Here is a 19,998-nt window from a genome sequence, read left to right on the forward strand (position 1 = left end):
AAGACAGACAAAGGAAACCAACCCCCGGACTTACTTCTCCCACATCAGACTCAGCCCACACGCTGAAAGGAGCTCACCCGCTTGCCTGGCCAAAGCATTTAATGTTTTAATGCAAACTTGAAAGATGTAAATGTACATGCCTGATGGGGTCCAGAGCTGGGATGTGGGCAACGTCTGGGAGTCAAACAATGCACACTGGGTTTATGGCTCTGATGTTCAGACCTGTCTTGTGACCACAGGCAAGCCACTCTCCACTCCACGACCTTTGTTCATCCCAGCGTGAGGAGGGAGGGATTGACCTTTAAGGTCTCACTGGCTCTCCCAGCCCACGATTTCCCACTGCAGAGTCTGACAGAAGCGCTGACTCTGGACCAGCAAGTTGGTTGGGGTCCTTTCACCTCTGTCATCCATTAATCCTTCCGTCTCTGTAGACTTCAATATTCCCACGGGTCCCGATGTTCCCGACAAGGAAATTGCAAGGTGACGGCTGAGCCAAAGGAGTGGTTTTTCTGAAGTCACATGGATATCGAAGGCAGCCCTGGGATTAAATCCAGGCGGCCTGACTCTTGCAACATCTCCCCTGACCTCAAAATTACCTCCGCATCCGTACGCACACACCGCCGCCAGCCACCAGAGCCCATGGAGTGTCCGGTGTCATCACCAGCAGAAGGAACAAAAGGGCATTAAGCTGCAGAATGAGACATAGAAATTGGAGTAAAAAGAGGTGGCCTGTAAGTATCTAGGTACCAGAGTGGAAACAAGGACGGCTCCGTTTTTAAAGGCACAGATGTCTATAAACCCAGAATGGGTCAATCTGGTCCAGGCTGGACACCAAGGCACAGCTTAGGAGGCGTGGAAGCCTCTTTTCATGTTTGAGGAAAAGAGTACATTTCAGAAATGAAGATCAGCAGAATGAGAAGCGGAAACTATTGGTCATGATCTTTATCTTCTTAAAGGTTTTCTTGATTAAATAAAACCCACACCCCTTCATTTTAGAGAGTCTCTTTTAAGAAACTGTTTTGTTACTATGCCTTATTTATATGACACATATATGCTATATATACGCACAATGTATAATATATATGATGTATATGTGTGTGTATATATATACAATATATAATATTTTACATGAAAATTATTTCCATCAGATGGAAACAGCATTAACCACATTGCATATATGAGAAGCCCGAGGCTGAGCCAGGAAAGATGACATTGGACAAACTTCTTCCTCATCCTCAAATCCGTAGTCTTCACACATCACTGATGTGCAGAGACTGCTGGCTGGCTACCCAATAGCCATGCTTCCTTTCTCTCCTTCCATCAAGGGTTGATCATGTGACCACGTTTTGGAACAGCAGTAACTAGACATTCGTGACAATTCCAAGAAGACCTTTTAGAGGGACCTGAATCAATAATGGTGGATGCTTCGTACCCCTCCCCCCTTCTTTCTTCCTGATCCCTGGACATGAAAAGGTGATGCTCCCACCATCTTGGGCCATGAGATGACCTTGAGGACAAAAGCTGGTCATTGGGATGAGAAAGCCAAAATAGTAATGGGAGACCAAGTGCCTGGGGACCCGAAGTGGCCATGCCAACCCTGGCTTGCCTTTCTCTGGAATTTTTTAAGTAAGAAAGAAAGAAATTATTTCTGTAAAGCCACTCTTCTTTGGAATCCTAGCCATTACAACCAAACAGTTTAATCTGAGAAATGATACAGAAGGAAGATCGTCTGCCCTGTGAAGCCTGGTTCCTCCCATGATCACAGGAGGATAGAAGGAGTAATGGACATCACATAATTCATTAGATGCCGGGTGCCGTCAACTACACGACATACTACCATCGTACGCAGCACCGACAAAGAACAAAGGCTGCCAATTAAACTGTGACATGCCACTGACGGTAAGATGCAAATCCATTTCAGAAATGTTAAGATGTGAGGGGAAAGCAACCTATGAAATTGTGGACTCAGAATTTAGCAAAGCACAGAGCTTAGATTTAAAATTTTATCAGCTCAGCCCATCCTCCCATCCCTATTTTGAAGGAAAGAAAACTGAGGCCCAGCCAGAAGCAGTGACTTGTCTGTGTTCAGCAACAGAACCAGGATGAGAATCGTTACTGGAAGCCGGGAGCCCTCTGACAGGTCCCAGTAAGACCAAATTTTTGCTCGTGTCACCTTGATGGCTAGTGACATGTTTGTTTAATCAACCACCTGTTCCTGTTTTTCCCTCTAAAATACATGGCACTGAACAGGCAGAGACAAAGGCCTTCACCCCTCCCACATACAATGGACTCAGCAGTCACAGGAGATGACAGAGGCAAATGACATAGGAAATTCACGCTCCTCATTGCTGGGTCTGTACTTTGGTTGGCGGCTCTGAAGGAGGCAGAGAACACTGGGTAAGCTGCAGAGAACCCCAGGTAGGAATCTTCTGGAACACAGGAAATTGAGGTGGTAAGGCAGTAGCATATGTCTGGGACCCCAAGGAGACTCAGGTCAAATCTCTGCTCCCTCCTCCTGAACAGTGAGGAGACACACTGATGAATGGTGCCCATCACAGAAGATGCCAGCAATCCAGACATCCAGTTATCAGAGATGGAAGCAACCTGAGACCATACATCACTCCAGCCTACACGTAGATAAACATGCTTCTCATCTCTCATAGTGTGATCGGGGCTAGAAAGACCATGCTGGTACCAGCGTGGTTGATTCTGGAGGCAGAGGCCACAGTACAGAGGCCACTTCAACTGTTCAGAGAAAAGCTACCAGGGCGCTGGACTGAAGAAATAAAGCTTTAAAGAATAAAAGGGATGATTCAGGCAAACATCTATAAAGCTTCTAAAACATTAAGCTTCTGAAGTCATTTTCCCACTTTGGGTACCATTTCCTCCTCTGCCCTCAAAAGTCTCTGCCCTCACTCTCAACATCCCTCATTGCAACCCATCCTTCTTTGAGACTATGCATAAAGAAGGACTGAATGACTAATAACAGTGTAGATGGCCAATGACAGCTGCACTCATACAGGGAACCCAGGACAGTCTAAATGATGCAGTTGTGATGATGGAATCTCAATCAGCCTGAGAATGGAGAAGCACCTGAGTCACTGGGACTCCCATTGCTACTGACCTCCTCAGCAATCTTCCCTGCACCAAGGATGCTCCATGAAAAATAAGCATGGTTTTCCCAATTTTTACTTGTCAAAAAAAAAAAATCTCAATATGGGGGTGTGTGTGTTTGTAAGAATATCCAATTAGTGAAATTTTGTGCAATAAAACAATGTAAAGAAAGGTTAAAAATTACTTTTCAAAATACACACCAGCATGGGTTGGACTCATACAGCACAGAAAAGCAGAAATGTCTGGAGGCCCTGCCTTAATGAAGACATAAGAATGGTTTATAATCAGCAGAAGCCTTGAAACTGGCTCTCTCTATACTTAGATTAAGTCAGATGAAGTTCATGAAAATGCTTTAAAAGCTAGAAAGAGCTACAGACATGTTTTTTTCTTTTTTTTCCCCAACACCACAACATGGTTTGAATTGGTTTTGTTCTCACAGGGCACTGATTATATTGCAACAGAGTCCTGCCCACCATCACAACTAGAATTATCTTTGTTTTACAGGAGGAGAAACAAAGCTTCAGAAAATAACCAGCCCAAAGCCATGCCCTTCCAAAAACTGCATGGTTAGCAGTCAAGGCGGGGGACAGTGGGCAGGGTGTGAAATTCCAAAATGCAAAGCCTCTTCCTTGCGATTGTTCCCAAGGAAAGGAAGACAGAAGTGATACTTACTGAGCACTTAACAAGGTCAAAGGAAGCTTCTAAGCATCATGGTCTCATGTGCTCCCCAGAACAAACCTGGGAAGTTACCATCATTATCCCCACTAAGCTAGTGAGAAAGCTGAGGTTCAGAGAGGTTAGGAACCTGCCCAAGGTCACCCCAAGGAGGTGGCAGTGAGACAGGAGGGAAGGGGGCAGGGCACAACCATTAAAAGAATGACACAGCCATTAGCACCCAGATGGTGGAAGATTCAACTCCCAGTAGACCGTGACCTTCCATATATGCTCATTGTAATACAATAGCTGCTAAATGGTGCTCCCACAGGTGCCAGGACAGTTTCAAGGCTGACCATAAAAGGTCAAAGGGTGGGTGTTGGTCCAGTGTCTGGGAATCCCAGCCCCTTCCCCTAAGTAGTTGGAATAATCCTCCCACTTAGCCTATGAAGTTACCGAGCCCATAAAAACTAGCAGCCCCCACACCTCAGGCCATCTCTTTTTTCCTGGCCGACCCCACGCTCTGAGGCTGCCACTCTCCCTTCTGAGTAAGGTGGCCTGCGCTCTGCCAATGGAATGTGTACCTCCTAGGCCTTTCTCTTGCTTTTTGAGACAGCCTGCACTCTGTCTATGGAGTGTGTATCTCTCTGAATAAATCTACCTTTACTCAACTATGGCTTGAATTTTTTTCTAGCACAAGTCAAGGACCCTCACTTGGCGGGACGCAGCCCAGGGACTTGACTGAGACCTGGGTCTCGCCATCCTCTCGCGCCCCATTTTCCCCTGTATGAGCAGGACTAGTAAACATCAGACATGGCTAGCCTTTCCCGGTCCAGAGCTTCCCCAGCCCACAGCCATGAATATTCATTAGGCTTACGTGGAATAATAACGCCTCCCAGTTCATCTGGGGAAAAGAGGACCTGAGGGTACCTTCAATCTGGATGGATACAGCCTTGCCAGGAATTCATTTCTGGAGTAAGCAAATGGTCTCCCTCCCTCTGTAAACCTGCATGCCGCCAAATGAATGTATAATGAGGCCTTCGGAACATTGAGACATTATTTTCCCTGCAAATCCTGGACCATTTAGAAGGAGATCAGACCTTGCTTTGCTTGGCAGGGGGGCTGTGTTAGTGATTTATTCTGAAGCATAAAAAGGACAGGACAGAAACAGTCACTGGAAGAAAAGGTGTAAGAGCCAAGCAAAGAAGGGCAAGGTCAGGGTTGAGGGGGAGGGCAGGAGGAGGTGGGGGGAGGAGGGAGAGTACGAGAGGGAAGGAGGGGGCAGTTGCTGTGAGCCCAAGGCCAAAGACGCCTTTGAAATGCAGGCGCCAGGTCAGATCTCAATATAGAAGCTGATCTTAAGCTTCTAGAAAAGGAACTGGAGTTAGCACTTCTGTCTGTCCAGAAAGGCAGCTGGAAGATGGAGATAAAAGGGGGGCCACTCATTTCCTCCCCCTTCTACCCCCCCACCTCCATCACACACAACTTTGAATGCCTCCGAATGCAGGGGAGAGAGAGGGTGCTGGGCCCAAAGACAGGGGTGGGCTGGAAGGAGGGAGCGGGCCTGAAAGCTGATCAAAAACACTTTCAAGTTAAGATTAAACTCTGCAGATCGCAGGAGGCCAATTTAATGGGAAATGTTCCCTGTTCTCCTAGTCCCCTCCTCTGGCTTCCCATGGGAAGGGGACCTGGCTGTGATGCTGCTCATCACAGAAACCCCTGGGTACCAGATCTTATCCAAATGAGCAGCTGTGAAAGGCTAAAAAGATAGAACTAGGGGAAAAATAGTTTACAAAGTGTTAAAAGGGAGACAAGGGTGGGAAAGGGGGATTTTAATTAGCCTACATCCTTTCTGGGGCAGGGCAGGACGCCTCGGGACACTGAAAGGCCATTGGCTCCGAAAGATGAAGCTGGCAGGGGCAAGGCCAGCTGACCTGGGAAGAAGGGGCCTTGAGTTCCAGCTCCAGGTCAGCCCCTTGGCTCTTCCCAGCCTCAGTTTCCCTGTGCAGCAAGTGGAAAGGGTGGGGTGCTGCTGAGCTTGAGACTGCGCTACAGAGTCAACGGGCACAGTGGTCAAGCCCAGAGCCTTCAAGTCCCTCCGCTCCCACCCACAAGCTGTGTGACCGTGACCAGGGCCCTAACTTCTCCGAGCCTCAGCGTCCTTTCTGTGAAATGGCAGTGATGATCATTTCTACCTGTTAGGAGTAAGGTGTTGGATCAAGTAAATTTGTCCACGTGAAGGGCGTAAAACAGCATGTGGCCCACAGGATGTGTCCCCCCACATGTAAGCTGCTGTCGTGGGTACCAGACCGTTCAGAATCATCCTGCAAAACGTGGTGGGATGGGGGAGCGGCAGCTCCTCTAAGTACAGATTTGAGACCCAACCCTACAAGTCATTTAGGTCATTCCTAAGTTTCAGCCTTGTTTCATCCGAAGTAAGGGGCTTGTGAGCATTAAGAGGTGTGTGACGGCCAAGTGCTCTGTAAGCATGAGGTCAACACTGGTGGTCACCTCTCATCAGTGGCAACGTGGGTGCAGGGCCATGCAGTCACACGAGATGAAGGCGTTCTGGAGACCCATTGCTCTGGTTCACCGTGCGGCGCTGTGCACGTCAGCATTTTGTTAAGAGGGTAAATCTCACGTTAAGTGTTCTTACCACAAAAACAAACTACCAAAAACAAGGGGAGGGCCTGAGGAAACTGTTGAAGGGGATGGCTGTGCTTCTTACCTCAACTGCAGAGATGGTCTCACAGGTGTACGCATACTTCCACGCTCATCCCATTGTGTACTTTATTTATGTGCATCGGGTTGTTTACCAATCATACCTCAATAAAGTTGCCTAAAACAGGAAATTTTATTAACAGAGGCAATTCTAAATTATGGATATGTTGTATTTTAGAGGGAAGAGAATAATTAAACAGAATATTATTAACATCTCATTTCTTTTCAATAAGTGCAAATTGGATTTTGCTTGATATTTAATACTATATTACTATGTATAAATAAACAAGCAAATGGATGGATGGATAGATAGAAAGATAGACAGGTAGATAAGATATTCCTGTTATCTCTCTAAAGGACTTTGCAGATTCTTAGCTCCTAGGATGATATTCTGCACCTCTTAGCATTGTGCGTGCACATCCCCGACTGACAAGATCCAGCAGGTGGCTGAGTACTGCCCCACACGCTCTAGGAGCACGTTAGCATGTCTCCAGCTGGACAGCCATGAAACCAGAGGCAGAGCCGCATACGGCAGTAGGGTATCTGCAGGCAGGGCCTCCAGCCTGCCTGGGAAGCTCTGAGGTCATCGACGGTCACAAACATCAGGGTGTTTTCTGCCTCCCTTCTTCCAGTGGCCAGACTACAAGATGCTTGACCATGGAGAGAGACCAGTTTGAAGCCACCACATCTCTCAGGAGGGTCAATGTGTTACCAACTTTTTCTCCCAATCTACGGCCTTTTTCATGTTGAGAACACCACCCATTGCTTCGAGTCCATCCCACCACTTGCTGCAGGAGCAGGTGCAGAGGAAGGACGAGGAGTGGGGTCAGAATGTGTCACTAACACGCCATCTTTGAAGCCCCTTCCCCTTCTCTGGGCCTCGATTTCTCCACGGGGAAACTAGAACTAATGATTCTTAAACTATCTGGATCATACAGTATTCTATGTCTATATCTCCAGCCCCAAAGTAAGCATTATATAGTTGTGATGGACATATTAAAAAGATCCCCTCAATCCCCACCTGCTGGTGTTCACATCCTTATGCAGCCAACTCCCTTTGAGTGTGGGCAGGGCCTGCGGCTTGCTTTGAACCAATATGGCAAAGATAATGGGACGCTATTTCTGCGATTAGGTTAATGAGGTTGTAACACTGGTCTCCCTAGAAGACTCTCTCCTTTGCTGCCTTTGTGGCCATGGTGGGGAAGCCCACGTGGCAGAGAACCAGCAAGGAACTGAGGGTGACCTCCACCCAACAGCCACCAAGGATCTGATGCCCTCACCAGACAGCCACATGCAAAAGAATGAAACCTGGCGATCTGACACCATACACAAGAATTAACTCCAAATGGTGGGGAGGGTACGGCTCAGTGGTAGAGTGTCTGCTTAGCACGCACGAGGTCCTGGTTCAATCCCCAGTACCTCCACTATGAAATAAATAAAATAAATAAACCTAGTTACTTTCCTCCTGCCAAAAAAAAGAATTAACTCAAAATGGATTAAAGACTTGAATATAAGACTTGAAGCCATGTAATTTCTAGAAGAAAACGTAGATGGCAACCTCACAGACATCAGTCTTAGCAATATTTTTGTGGATCTGACTCCAAAGGCAAGGGAAACAGAAGCCAGTGTAAACAAATGGGACTACATCAAACTAAAAAGCTTCTACCCAGTGAAGGAAACCAGCATCAAAACAAAAAGGCAACCTACTGAGTGGGAGAAGGTGTTTGCAAATCCTACATCTGATAAGGCATCCATATCCAAAACACATAAAGAACTCATACAACTCAACAACGACAAAACAAACAAGCCAAAGGAAAAATGGGCAAAGGATCTGAATAGACAGTTTTCCAAAGAAGACAGAGATGGCCAGTAGGGACATGAAAAGATGTACAAAATCCCTAATCGAAAATTGCATGTCAAAAATCACAGTGAGATATCACCTCATACCTATTACAGTGTCTATTATCAAAAAGACAAGAAACATCAAATGTTGGTGAGGATGTGAAGAAAAGGGAACCGTCATTCTCATCAAACGCGGGTAGGAATGTAAACTGGCGCAGCCACTATAGGAACAGTATGGAGATTCTTTAAAAAATTAAGACTAGAGCTACCATATGGCCCAGTTACTCCACCTCCGATCTCAAGAATATGAATATACTCATTTGAAATGATATATGGACCCCAATGTTCACTGTAGGGTTATTTACAATAGCCAAGGTATGGAAACAACCAAAGTGTCCATCAACGGATGAATAGGTAAAGAAAAGGTGGTATATGTATGTATATATATGTGTGTGGACTATCAATCATAAAAAAGAATGAAATCCTGCCATTTGCCACACCATGGATGGATCTTGAGGGTATTATGCTAAGTGAAATAAGTCAGACAGACAAAGGCAAATACCGTATGATTTCACTCATATGTGAGACATAAGAAAACTAAACAAACAAAATAAAAGATTAAAAAAAAAAAACACTCATAGAAACAGAGATCAGATTAGTGGCTACCAGAGGGAAGGAGTTTAGGAGGAGGGTGAAATGGGTGGAGGGGGTCAACTGAATGGTGATAGAGGGTAACTGTGCTGGTGGAGGTGTGCACTTTGTAGAGTATTCAGATATTAAATTATAATGCTGTACCCCTGACTCTTACATAGTAAAAAAGAAAGAAATAGATCCTTGGTACTATAGCTTCAAGGAATTAAATTCTGACAAAATCACACAAGCCCACAACCACCTAGTCAAGCCTTAAGATGAGAGGGTAGCCCAGCCAAAATCTTGAATTCTGCCTTATGAGCCCCTAAAGAAGGACCTCGTTAAGCTGTGCCCACACCCCTGACACACAGAAGCTGTGAAATAATAATTGTGTGTTGCTTTTGGCCACCGAGTTTGTCTTAATATTGTGCTGGGTAAGGTATACAATAGGATAAAATGTTTCAATAATATTACGATGGAGCTATACAATAAATAATTGTTGAATGGACTGGGATAATAATTGTGGCAGTCAAAATGTCACAGAGATGTTCCCCGGTGCCTCCTTCTAAAGGAAGCTTCCCAATCCAGACCTCCTGCTGTTCAGACAGCCCCACTTTCTACCATGTAATGTGGTTTCCTACCACACTCCAACCACGATCGATTCCACACTGTCCTGTAAAAATATACTGTGAACCACGGATGTGATTTCAGATTTTCTAGTAGACACATTAAAGAAGTAAAAAGGCAAGAAAAATTGATTTCAGTAACGTGTTGGATTTAAACGATACAGAAAGATACCACTTCAACGTGGGGCACGAGCCACGCTGCAAGAGCCCAAAAGCCACATGTGATGGAGCACTCTGGAGCCAGTGCAGGGTTCACTGGACAGCTTCCCCGGAGGTAACTAGTCCACAGATTGGCCACCCATCAGAGAACCAACCCTGGGATCTCTCCTGACAAGGTGAGTTTAATCAGTCACATTATTTTCCTCTAGGCAATTTGAACTTAGAAACATAAAAAGATGGTCAGGTGCTGTGAGGGACCACAGCTGAGAGGTGAGGAGGGGATCTTCTGAGGCTGAGAGGGGCCAGGAGCACATTTGGATATGGAGGAGAGGGGTCTCAGAAACTCTAGAAGCAGAGAAAAGCAAATAGCCACAGAAAGCAGATAAATGGAGTGTCACCAGGGTCATGTTAATAGCAGGTTATTGGAGTAGAGAAATGATCCTTTGTTCACTCATTCAGCAAAGATGTACGGAGAAATCCCCATGCACCCAGCACTGTGCCAGGCACTGGGGAAGCAGTAAATCGCAAAATAGATACAACCCTTGCCACCAGAGAATTCACAATCTAATAGGAAGTGACAGGGAACAAATAATTATCCAAGTAAACGTGTAGCTACACAAAGTGCTTTGAAAGAGACTTATCGGCTACTTGCATTGTAGGGGGGACCAGCGAAGGCTTCTAAGACAAAATGACAATGAAGCGAGATCCTGAGAAACGACCAGGGGTTTCCCTGCTGACAAGAAGAGGCAGGATACTCCAGGGAGAGGGACGCATGCAGGAAGACACAGAGCCAAGAAAGACCCGAGCCCTCGGGAACTAAGGGAGGCTGTGGGCAGGAGCATCCTCTGATTAGGGAGAGGGCTCTGAGTTGAGGCTGGCGAAGCAGGCAGGGAGGGCATGTCATGCAGGGCCTTGGGGGCCACAGAAGGGGGCCCTGAACTCCTGCCCAGGTTCCAGGAGTCACTGCACATCCAGAACCACCCATCCATTCCAGGACCCTCAGGACCCCACCCACCCCTGGATCCTGGTTCTTTGATGATTTCCACCAGAATGTGTTCCCCATTTAAACTCCATAGTAAATAAACTCATTTTCTTTTGAACAGTTTGAGTGGCGTTTTTTGTCTCTTTCCAGAAAATAACCCCACACAAAAGCAGCGCCCACTTTGCGCCTGGCCCGCGCACCCCACTTTGCAGCCATGAATGGGTTTAGTGGTCACAGTCAGGCCAAATGCCAGCCCAGCACCTACAGCTGCGACCCTGACTGTGGCCAGCTCCTTACCGGAGGGGCCTAAGCACCTCCCTCCCATCAGCCTGGTGCTGACCTACTCACCGTCGCCCTGGGAAGGGGGCTTGATTCTGCTCAGTTTCCAGATGAGATGCCCAAGGTCACACAGCCAGCAGTCAGCCTTCACCTGCCCTGAGAGGCTGACCGTCTTCTCAGAGCGAGGCCTGGTTCAGTTTGCAGGCCTGAAGCGAGCGTCTGCTTGTCAGCCGCGGGAGGCTGGAGAGGGACCCGAGGAGGTGAGCTGCCCAGCTAGAAGAAGGCGCGAGGAGCCCATATGGAGCAAAACAGCACTTTACTGCAGAACAAGCCGGTGGCGTGCACACCAGGCGGCGCTCAGCACCCTCTTCTACCTCAACAAGATGGCGCGCTGCCGGCAGTGTGGCGCACTTGACCTTGTTACATACTCTGCCCGCGCATGCGTATCATTCATAATGCGGACTCACGCCACGGGCGCATGCGTGGTGGTCACACTACTGGCGCATGCGCACACTTACCTCTTACCAGGTGCAAGCTATTGTGAACTTGGGCCTGGGCCCCAGGGCCTACTCACTTAAGGCTGCCGACACTGCTCCAGTGGGAAAGGAAATGGACATTGACTCATTAAGAGCCCATCACGCTCCAGACGCTTCTCTGACACATTTCTCACTGTTACCGAACTTAAGTTCATGTGTTCAACGCACAGAGAGGCCAAACAAACCGAAACGCTGGAGTTCCGAGCAGAGAAAGGTTTGTTGCGGGGCCGAGCAAGGAGAAATAGTGGCTCCCGGACAGGAAAACCCAGAACTCCCGGAAGAGGGGGGGTGCAGCTGAGCACTTTTAAGGCAGGCGAGGGTAGGAGCGGGGCGGGGCGGGGCGTCCCAGCATCTGTCATCAGCTATGCACAGCTCTGATTGGCTGATGCTGCGGTCACAGGGCGATCAACATTATCAATCCTTACACGCCAGGAAGTCTAGGGGCCAGGTTCTCGTGATCATCAAGTAGTTAATTTCTTCCATTTGGTGGTGGTTTTAGCATCTGAAAAACTCAGGAAACCTGTATGAGAGACTATTATCTGGGTCCTTCAGAGAGGATATGGGGGAGGGGTCTGTCCCAGGAAGGGTCCTGCTGGATTACGTCACAACCACCCAGTGAGTTGGGTATCATCACATTATTTTACAAACAGGAAACTAGGATTCATACAGAGTAATTCAAACACAAATTCAGCTGGAAGAACTGGATTTTAGACCCAAGCCCAGCTGACTCCAAAAAAAAACACTTTCTGAGGCTCCGAACCGCCTCCTGAGATGCAAAGATATGTACGATGGACTCTGTTTTCCTAAGCTTTGCGTTGTCATTGTCTGCTGAGAGCACCTCCCCGGTAGGTGAGCTCCAAAAGATCATAACCCCTGGCCACTTCACACAGGCCTGGCCTGGAGTAGTTCCCCAGTAAACGTGCTGTTGGAGCAAATGATGCAGTAGCCAAAGATGTCAGCCCCCAGAGCTCCTCCCCTGGCCTCAGCCCTCTGGGAATTTGAAAAGGCCCAGCTTGACTCTGAGACCTATTAATGCCAAGGGATGCTCCACTCCCCGTACCTGAGACAGGTGTGATACATGAAACATGGGGCGCAAAGGAATGGCTATCTATGTCCCAGGTCTCAGTCAGGTCCCTGGGATGCATTGCACCAAGTGGGGGTCCTTGGCTTCACGTAGGAAAAGATTCAAGAGTGAGCAAAGATAGATTTATTCAGAGAGATACATGCTCCATAGACAGAACGCGGGCTGTCTGAGAAGGCCAAAATGCATGAGGTTGTTAGTTTTAATGGGCTGGGTAACTTCATATGGTAGCAAGTGGGAGGATGATTCCAACTACTTTGGGGAAGGGGCTGGGATTTCCAGGAACTGGAGCCTCACCCACTTTTTAACCTTTTATGGGCAGCCTTGAAACTGTCGTGACACCTGTGGGTGTGCCATTTAGCAGCTAATGTATTACAGTAAGTGTATATTGAAGCTCAAATTCTACTGGGAGTTGACTCTTCCACCATCTTGGTGCTAATTTCTGTGTCAATCATTTAATAGTTGTGCCCTGCCCTCTTCCCTCCCGTCTCAGGTGGACTGGATCCCTGAGTGTGCCAGCACAGTCTTGTCTCTTCCTGGTCCTTGGGAAGGGGAGAAAGGGCACAGAGTGGTGGGCAAAAGACTTTATCATAAGGCTGGACTGACGGTGGGGATAGAGGGTGTCCCAGGCAACTCTGCCGACTTGTCCTGTTGCTTACATGGGACAGGGAATTAGGAAGGGCTGGAAAGGATAAAAGTCCTCAGTGGAATAAAGGAAAATAAAACTAAATAAATAAAAATAAAGATAAGCTGCCATTGATGTTTGTTGGTCTCCATCTTGATTCCTTCACACCAAATTCCTGGTACCCATTACAGGACCATTAATACATAGGGATTAAATAAATGAGTGGATAGACGGATGAGTGAGTGGGTGGATGAATGAATGAATGAAGGTAGCTGAAAGGAACACTGGGCCAGGGGTCAGGAGACCAGGCTTCTCATCCCAGCTCTGCCAAACCAGAAACTTACTTCTGAGCATGAGCTTTATTTCCTCTAGATGCCATGTCTTCATCTCTAAACCCAGACCTAGCCACGGAACAAGGACCCTTCAGGACCCTGAGCACCACAGCATCCCCACCACGTGGTGCTGGGGGAGCCTGGAAACCCCTTTCTGATACAATGCAGTGGGATTAAGAAAGCATCCTCAGGCATGACAAGAGCTCCTGTTCTGATCCCATGACAAGATCACTTGGCCATCCCTCTCTGCCCTGACATGAGAAAGTCGACGTTTGTTCTAATGGGCAATGCAGAGGGTGTCCTTTTTCACTAAATCCCATTGGCTAACAGTGTTTTTCAATAGGCCTCTAAGGCTCAGGTTCAATTGATGTGCAGAAAAGAACACTGTGGAATAAGTACCCACAGGCGTCTCCTGACATGAAGTCCCATTGGTCCTGCTGATTCAAATCCCTGGTCTACGTCCTTTATTCCTTCTTTCAGTAAGTGTTTATCAACTGCCTTCTATGCACCAGACGCTGTACTAGACACTAGCAGTACGTGGTGAACGAAAGAAACACAACTTCTGTTCTCTTGACACCGATAGTCTCGTACAGGATCCAGACATAAATTCAAATAACCACACAAGTGAACACACATGGTAGTTACAACAATGCTGTGTCGTGAGGGAAATTGTGGTGAGCACTGAGGGCATTTAACAGTCTAGTCTGGGAGATGAGGGCAGACTTCCCTGAGGAAGAGGGATCTGAGCCAAGATCCAAAGGATGTGTGGGAATTGGGCAGATGAAGGGGAGGGTGGGCGTCCCAGGACCTTTGTTTACAAGAGCAGGAAAGAATGGCACCTGTTTTCCTAGAGTCCACCGCCCCACGGGCTGCTTTTCCTCACTTATAGGAGCTCTTATTCCAATTTAATCTGTCAATTTTTCTAAGTCTTTATCACACTTTATCAAAATGTGTATCAGGGTGAGAAAGCGACCGTCTGCCACCCCTCCCCTCGGGCAACAGCAAAATTGAAATCCTGCGAAGACGGCAGCACGTTTCCTATCTTAATTATTTCTGCATCTTCCTTGGCTGGTCTCTGTTTTTTGATGACTCTTTTCACTCCCTTCTAGAAGCAGGTCCCACCCTCTCCCTGGGTAGAAAAACATGCTCATCTCTACTGAGGTAGAAAATGTTTCGAGCGTGTCAAGGTGTTGATTGGAGGAATCGTGTGAGGGAAAAGTCTGCTCTGTTAGAGATGCTGGTAGAAAGCAGCTCAAGTAAAGAACGTACCTCAAAATCAAAACCTGGGGGCAGTCAGAAGAGCAATGGACTTAGAGGTGAACTTGGACTCAAATTTGACTATCGCGCTGTCTAGCAGGATGACCTTGAGTCTGGCAGTTTGTTCAGTGCCAGAGCCCATTTTGAGTACTTTGCAAGGATTGGCTCAGTTAGTCTGCACAACAGCTCTTCAAGATAGAAGCTGCCATTGTTCCTATTTACAGTTCAGGGGAGATACAGAGGCATCCAGCTTTGCCCCAGACGCCCTAGGAGTCAGCGCAGAGCTGAGACACAAATGTAGGCAGTGCATCACTGAACCCCCACTTTAACCACCAGGCATGACTTCCTCAGTACAGGAAAAATGCGAGTCCCTTTTTCAATATGGGGAAGCTTGAAGCACAGAGGGGTTGATCAAAGGCAAAGATAGATTAAAGTGTGATGGGAAAACAACAGGAGGTGCGCCAGGGGAGAAATACTAGATCTTAGGGTCCTTCAGCTTCCCAGCCTCCCGAGTAAGTTATGGATGTGGGAGTGTATCAGTTACTTATTGCCACAAAAATGCTGCATAACAAACACAAAACCTTAATGACATGTTGCAATAGGCTTTTATGCTCTCAGATATACCAGTCAGCTGGGGGTCAACTTACTCGGGTGGGGCTTGTCTGGGGTGGGTCTGCTCTGGGTATCTCTCATCCTCCTTGAATCAGAGGGACAGCTGAGGAATGTTCTCTTGGGGATAGCAGGGGGACAAAGGGGGAAGTGGGAACAGAAAAGGCCTATGAAGGCCTATACTTGGAAATGACGCACACACTTTTGCTTCATTCTATTGGTCAAATCAAGTCATATGGCTGTGTTCAAAGTCAACAGGGCAGGAAGGTTGGGGGAGATGGGGAGGTATGCCCTGCCTTTATGGAAAGAATCCCAAAGTCACGTGCAATGAGCATGAGCATCAAGAGTGGCAAAAAAAAAAAAAAAAAATTGGGGCCAGTAATGCAATCTACCCAAGGTGGAATGTAGGAACCCCCATGAGCTTGGGCAATGATAGAGCAGGGGATGCAGTTGCCTGGCAGCCAAGGACCCTGCACAGGTCAGGCACCATGGCTGAAGAGATGTCCAGTGGATAAGCCTGAGACAGACTCATAAAATCCATACACCCTCAGGGGATGCTGAGAAAGCAGAGCATGGAGGTCCTGGTGGACCTGAAGAGACTCCACAGTTGGGATGCAGGAAGAAGTAAGAGGCTCTGACAATCGTAGGCAGGAAATAGATCACCAACAACAATGGATGAATCTGGTTGGAGGTCAGGGACCAATCGTGGGACAAACCTTACCTTGTGGAGGCCCTCAAGGCCCAAATGCCCTCCTTTCAATATCAGGTTGATAAAAGCAAGGCCACTGGAAATTAGCTCACCCCTCCCACTTTGGGGAAATGAGGAGAAGGAGAGAGAAGGGAAGAATTTTGACCTGCCTACATCGAAATCCCAAATCGATCACATTGAAATCTGAAAGACACTGAGTTATTAGAATGTACAAGATTACGTTTCCTGCCCCTGGCAGAAATTTGGACTCATGAGCTAAGGACATTTCCCAAGAAATAATGAAAGTCACATCTAAGCATGGTTTATAGATGGTTGTGGCTGCAAACTTTAAATCTGCAACTTAATATGTGTCTACTTCAGTACATTGTAATCACATTTTTTTTTCTGCTGGACTTCTTGCTGTTCATCAGAAGATCAATTACATTGCTAATGGAAGCCTTTTAAAGGCTTGTGTCAAAGCCCCATGCGAAGGACAGGAGAGTCACCCTTATGGAGACGGGAGTTCTGCATGGACCCGGCTGGTTTTCTCGGCCCCTCCTCCTCCCTGAGCTCTCACAGATACTGACAGATGCTCTTCTGCATCAACTAATGTGGAAGGAGTCTGGTTGTCTAGCATTCTCCAGGGGAAGTTTTAACTTGTGGCTGAGTGCATTGATTATGTTTCTTTTCCTTTTCAATCTGTGTTTCTGGGAGGGGGTGAGCGGTGGGAGATGAGCCCAGCTTGGAGCCAGGCTGTCCTCACTTGACTTACCAGTATTTGGAAGGCATTTAAGATTTTCTCTTTTCTATTGGAATGAGAGTGAAATCCAAAATTCCTAGCTGTCTCTAAATACCAACTGACTAAGCTTAAAGACTCCCAAAATAAACAGCTTAGCATTCCGGAAAGTTACCAGAGACCTGGGGGTTTGGTGAATAAAGCACGTACCTCTCGCCCTCCTCCCTCAGATTCTGCTCAGTCAGCCCCCGCATGGCCAAGTAAGCAGACGTGTATTTGTTTTGTAGCCAGTCGATAAGGGAGGAGTTTCTAATACTTTGGCTTGTTGCCGGGGCTCCAAAATAGAATGTTATGTTGGCAACAAGATGAAATCCAAATTCAGCTGGGTTAGCTGTTTCCCCCTCCTTTCTACCTGCCCCATAATTATCTATCCTTAAGGGGCTGATTCAAGTCTCAACCCCCACCCCACCTCCGCTCCCATAACACATCAGCCTATCCTCATAACTCCTAGCTCTAAAGCAACATTTATTTTAAGGTCAACAGCACTTTGCACAGATGTCATCACTTCCATTCCCTGCCCTGGACAGACATTACTAATAGATCACAGCACTTCTTCCTGCTGATCTTATATGCAACCTCATAATTCTCTGCTCCAAGCAGCCAGTACTGATCAATGAGAATTGGCACGTAAGGTGAAACAGCTTTGAAGTACCAGATGTAGCTTCTATTTTGAACCTCTAGGCACTCAGAATAAAAATAAGTATAATAATAGCTATCATTTATTGAACAAGCCCTGGGCTAGATGCTTTCCAAATATCTCATTTATCTCTTTGCACAACATTGCAAATTAAGCATTATGTTACCCCATTTCACCGATTAGGAAACTGGAGCTCAGAGAGGTCAAGTAACTTCACAAGGTCACACAGCTGGGAAGTGGTAGAAATGGAATGACAGTCTAGTTCTGTTATATGTTGAGGGCCCTGGAGGGTTTGATTCCTAAAACAATCCACCCTGTCCTAGAGCTGGGTTGTCCCTAACCTACCATGCCATTTCATACTCTGAGGGCTTCCCTTACACAACTCCGTTTTCCCAGAATGCCCTTCATCCTTTTCAAAGAGTAGAAACCTTCTTGTCTCCAGAGAACCAGCCCCACAGGCATCGTGTCCTCCTGAAAACCCTTCCTGGTCCAGATATAATTAATCCCATCCTTTTTGACCCCCCCTCCTCCAATGTCCCAACGCTCTAGTGGATTCTTACCTTTAAATTCCTCTTGAAAGCAAAATCTAAGCTCTATTTATTCTTCTAAACAAATCAGTACTGAATGAATGAATGAATATATGCACCCCCCTTCAAATACGAAGGCATAATTAGCTGGTGCTGTCCAAAGAAGCATACTCAGCATGGAGACCCAGACCTCTGACCAGCAGAGTTAAGGTCTCAGCCAGGACACACAGGGCCAAGTGTCAGGTTCAAAAGGCCGGGCCAGAGGAATGATGGATGGACGTGGTTGCCTTGTCACGGGTCCCCACCTTTGTCTGCCCTCCAGCTCTCCTCCACACTGCCCTAGAGTTATCCTTCTCAGACAAACATCTAGTCATATTTCTCCCCACCCCACCAAAAAACCCACCTTTCCCAATCGCACCCAGGAAAAAAAGCCCAAATTTTTTGACATGGCACACAAGTCTCTCCACCACCTGAGCCCAAATATCCTCTCTAAAGCTTTCTCCTGCCTCTCTCCAGTCCACCCCGATGTAACCTTAAGCAGCCTGAACCTCAGCAGGAGCCCGGTGATTACCTGTGTGAGGACCTTTACACAAGATGTTCTCACTTCCCAGAATGACCCCCTTCTTTCTTTTATTACAGTGGAGCTCCTATGCATTCTCCATGACCCAGCTCAGTCACCACCTTCCGCAGGCTCCCAGATGGGTCCTGCGTGCCCACAGCCCCTACCTCATTCACACCATTTCCTGCACACCTGGAAGGCTGGCACGCTAGTTCACAGACCATGTTTGATGAAGTGGCGGTCAGTGGCGGAAAGGGTTGGATTCAGAATGAATGTACTGAGGAGTGGGTTAAGGCCAGTGGCTCAGAACAAAGTCCAGGGTGGCAATTTGGACTGGAACTTGCTTTCTATGGGTTGCCGACACATATGATAAGGGGCTAGCATGTAGGTGGGAGACACGACTTAAGCCTTGGACCACTCTGCACAAGAAAGAGGATTAGAATCTGCAACCCCATCTGGAAAGTACACTCTAAATGCCTCTCCCTACCTGCAGATGTCCTTGTCCCTGATTGTCCCTGAGTCTCTGGGCTGCTCCTGCCTGAGGAGTTGCTGCCTCTGTTTCTAGAGCCCTCTGATAAGGACACTGAACTTGAACTAACGTCTTTGACCTTTCTCCTCCACCTCCTATTATCATACTTGACTTAGTTGGCTGGGCTGGGTCCACCTCCTTTTTAGTTCCTGGGACTCGACCTCTTCTGTGATTTTCTACTAACTCTAACAATAATTATCAAATAGTTGCATGTTACAGGATGCTGATGGTGAACCAGCCTCCATGTTCTTGTGCGTATTCACATTGGATCCTCACAATATTTTTCTGGGGCTCAGAGAAGCAGAGAAATGTGTCTGATGACACACAGCTAATGGGTATAATGGCCAGCACGCCTACCTGTATGTAGTTTTCTGGACCCCCCAAAATTCCTCCTTTCACTCTTAAAAAACTTCTCTTCTGAAGGCACCCTCTCACCCTGCCAGTGACTATGAACTTCCAGCAGACAAAGAAAAAGCCACCTCTAATGTGTTCTCTCTACCCTGGTCTTTTCCTTTTCTCAATAAATCCATTTAAGAGGAAAGTGTTTGATGGACAGTTTAATAGAGCTCTCCTTAAACCTGGCCACATTAATGATTTCTGGCTGGCTACATGTCAGCTTCCGTAGCTCAATAGCTATTTCCCTTCCTTAACAATCAGTGTTTCATTCGCTGTTCTTTACCTGGTGGACAGGGGATAGTACTTGAATGGGTCAGCACCAAGTCAGTGGACCTGGGATTTAAGTTGGACTCACTGTGTGACCTTCAGTAAGTTACTTAACCTCTCTGGACATTAATGGTTCTAAAATGGTGACAGTG

General features: G+C 47.1%; 1 protein-coding gene across 1 annotated transcript in view; it reads right to left on the reverse strand.

Moving 5' to 3' along the window:
* BRINP1 (BMP/retinoic acid inducible neural specific 1) overlaps nt 1–11,374 on the reverse strand; it is a 602,568-nt gene extending 591,194 nt beyond the window's left edge. The window contains exon 1 of the mRNA XM_032478306.1: nt 11,077–11,374. The gene's annotated coding sequence lies outside the window, so the exon portion shown is untranslated. The remainder of the gene's footprint in view (nt 1–11,076) is intronic.
* Nucleotides 11,375–19,998: the final 8,624 nt, after the last annotated feature.

Source organism: Camelus ferus, chromosome 4 (genome assembly GCF_009834535.1).
Source record: "Camelus ferus isolate YT-003-E chromosome 4, BCGSAC_Cfer_1.0, whole genome shotgun sequence".
NCBI lineage: Eukaryota > Metazoa > Chordata > Mammalia > Artiodactyla > Camelidae > Camelus > Camelus ferus.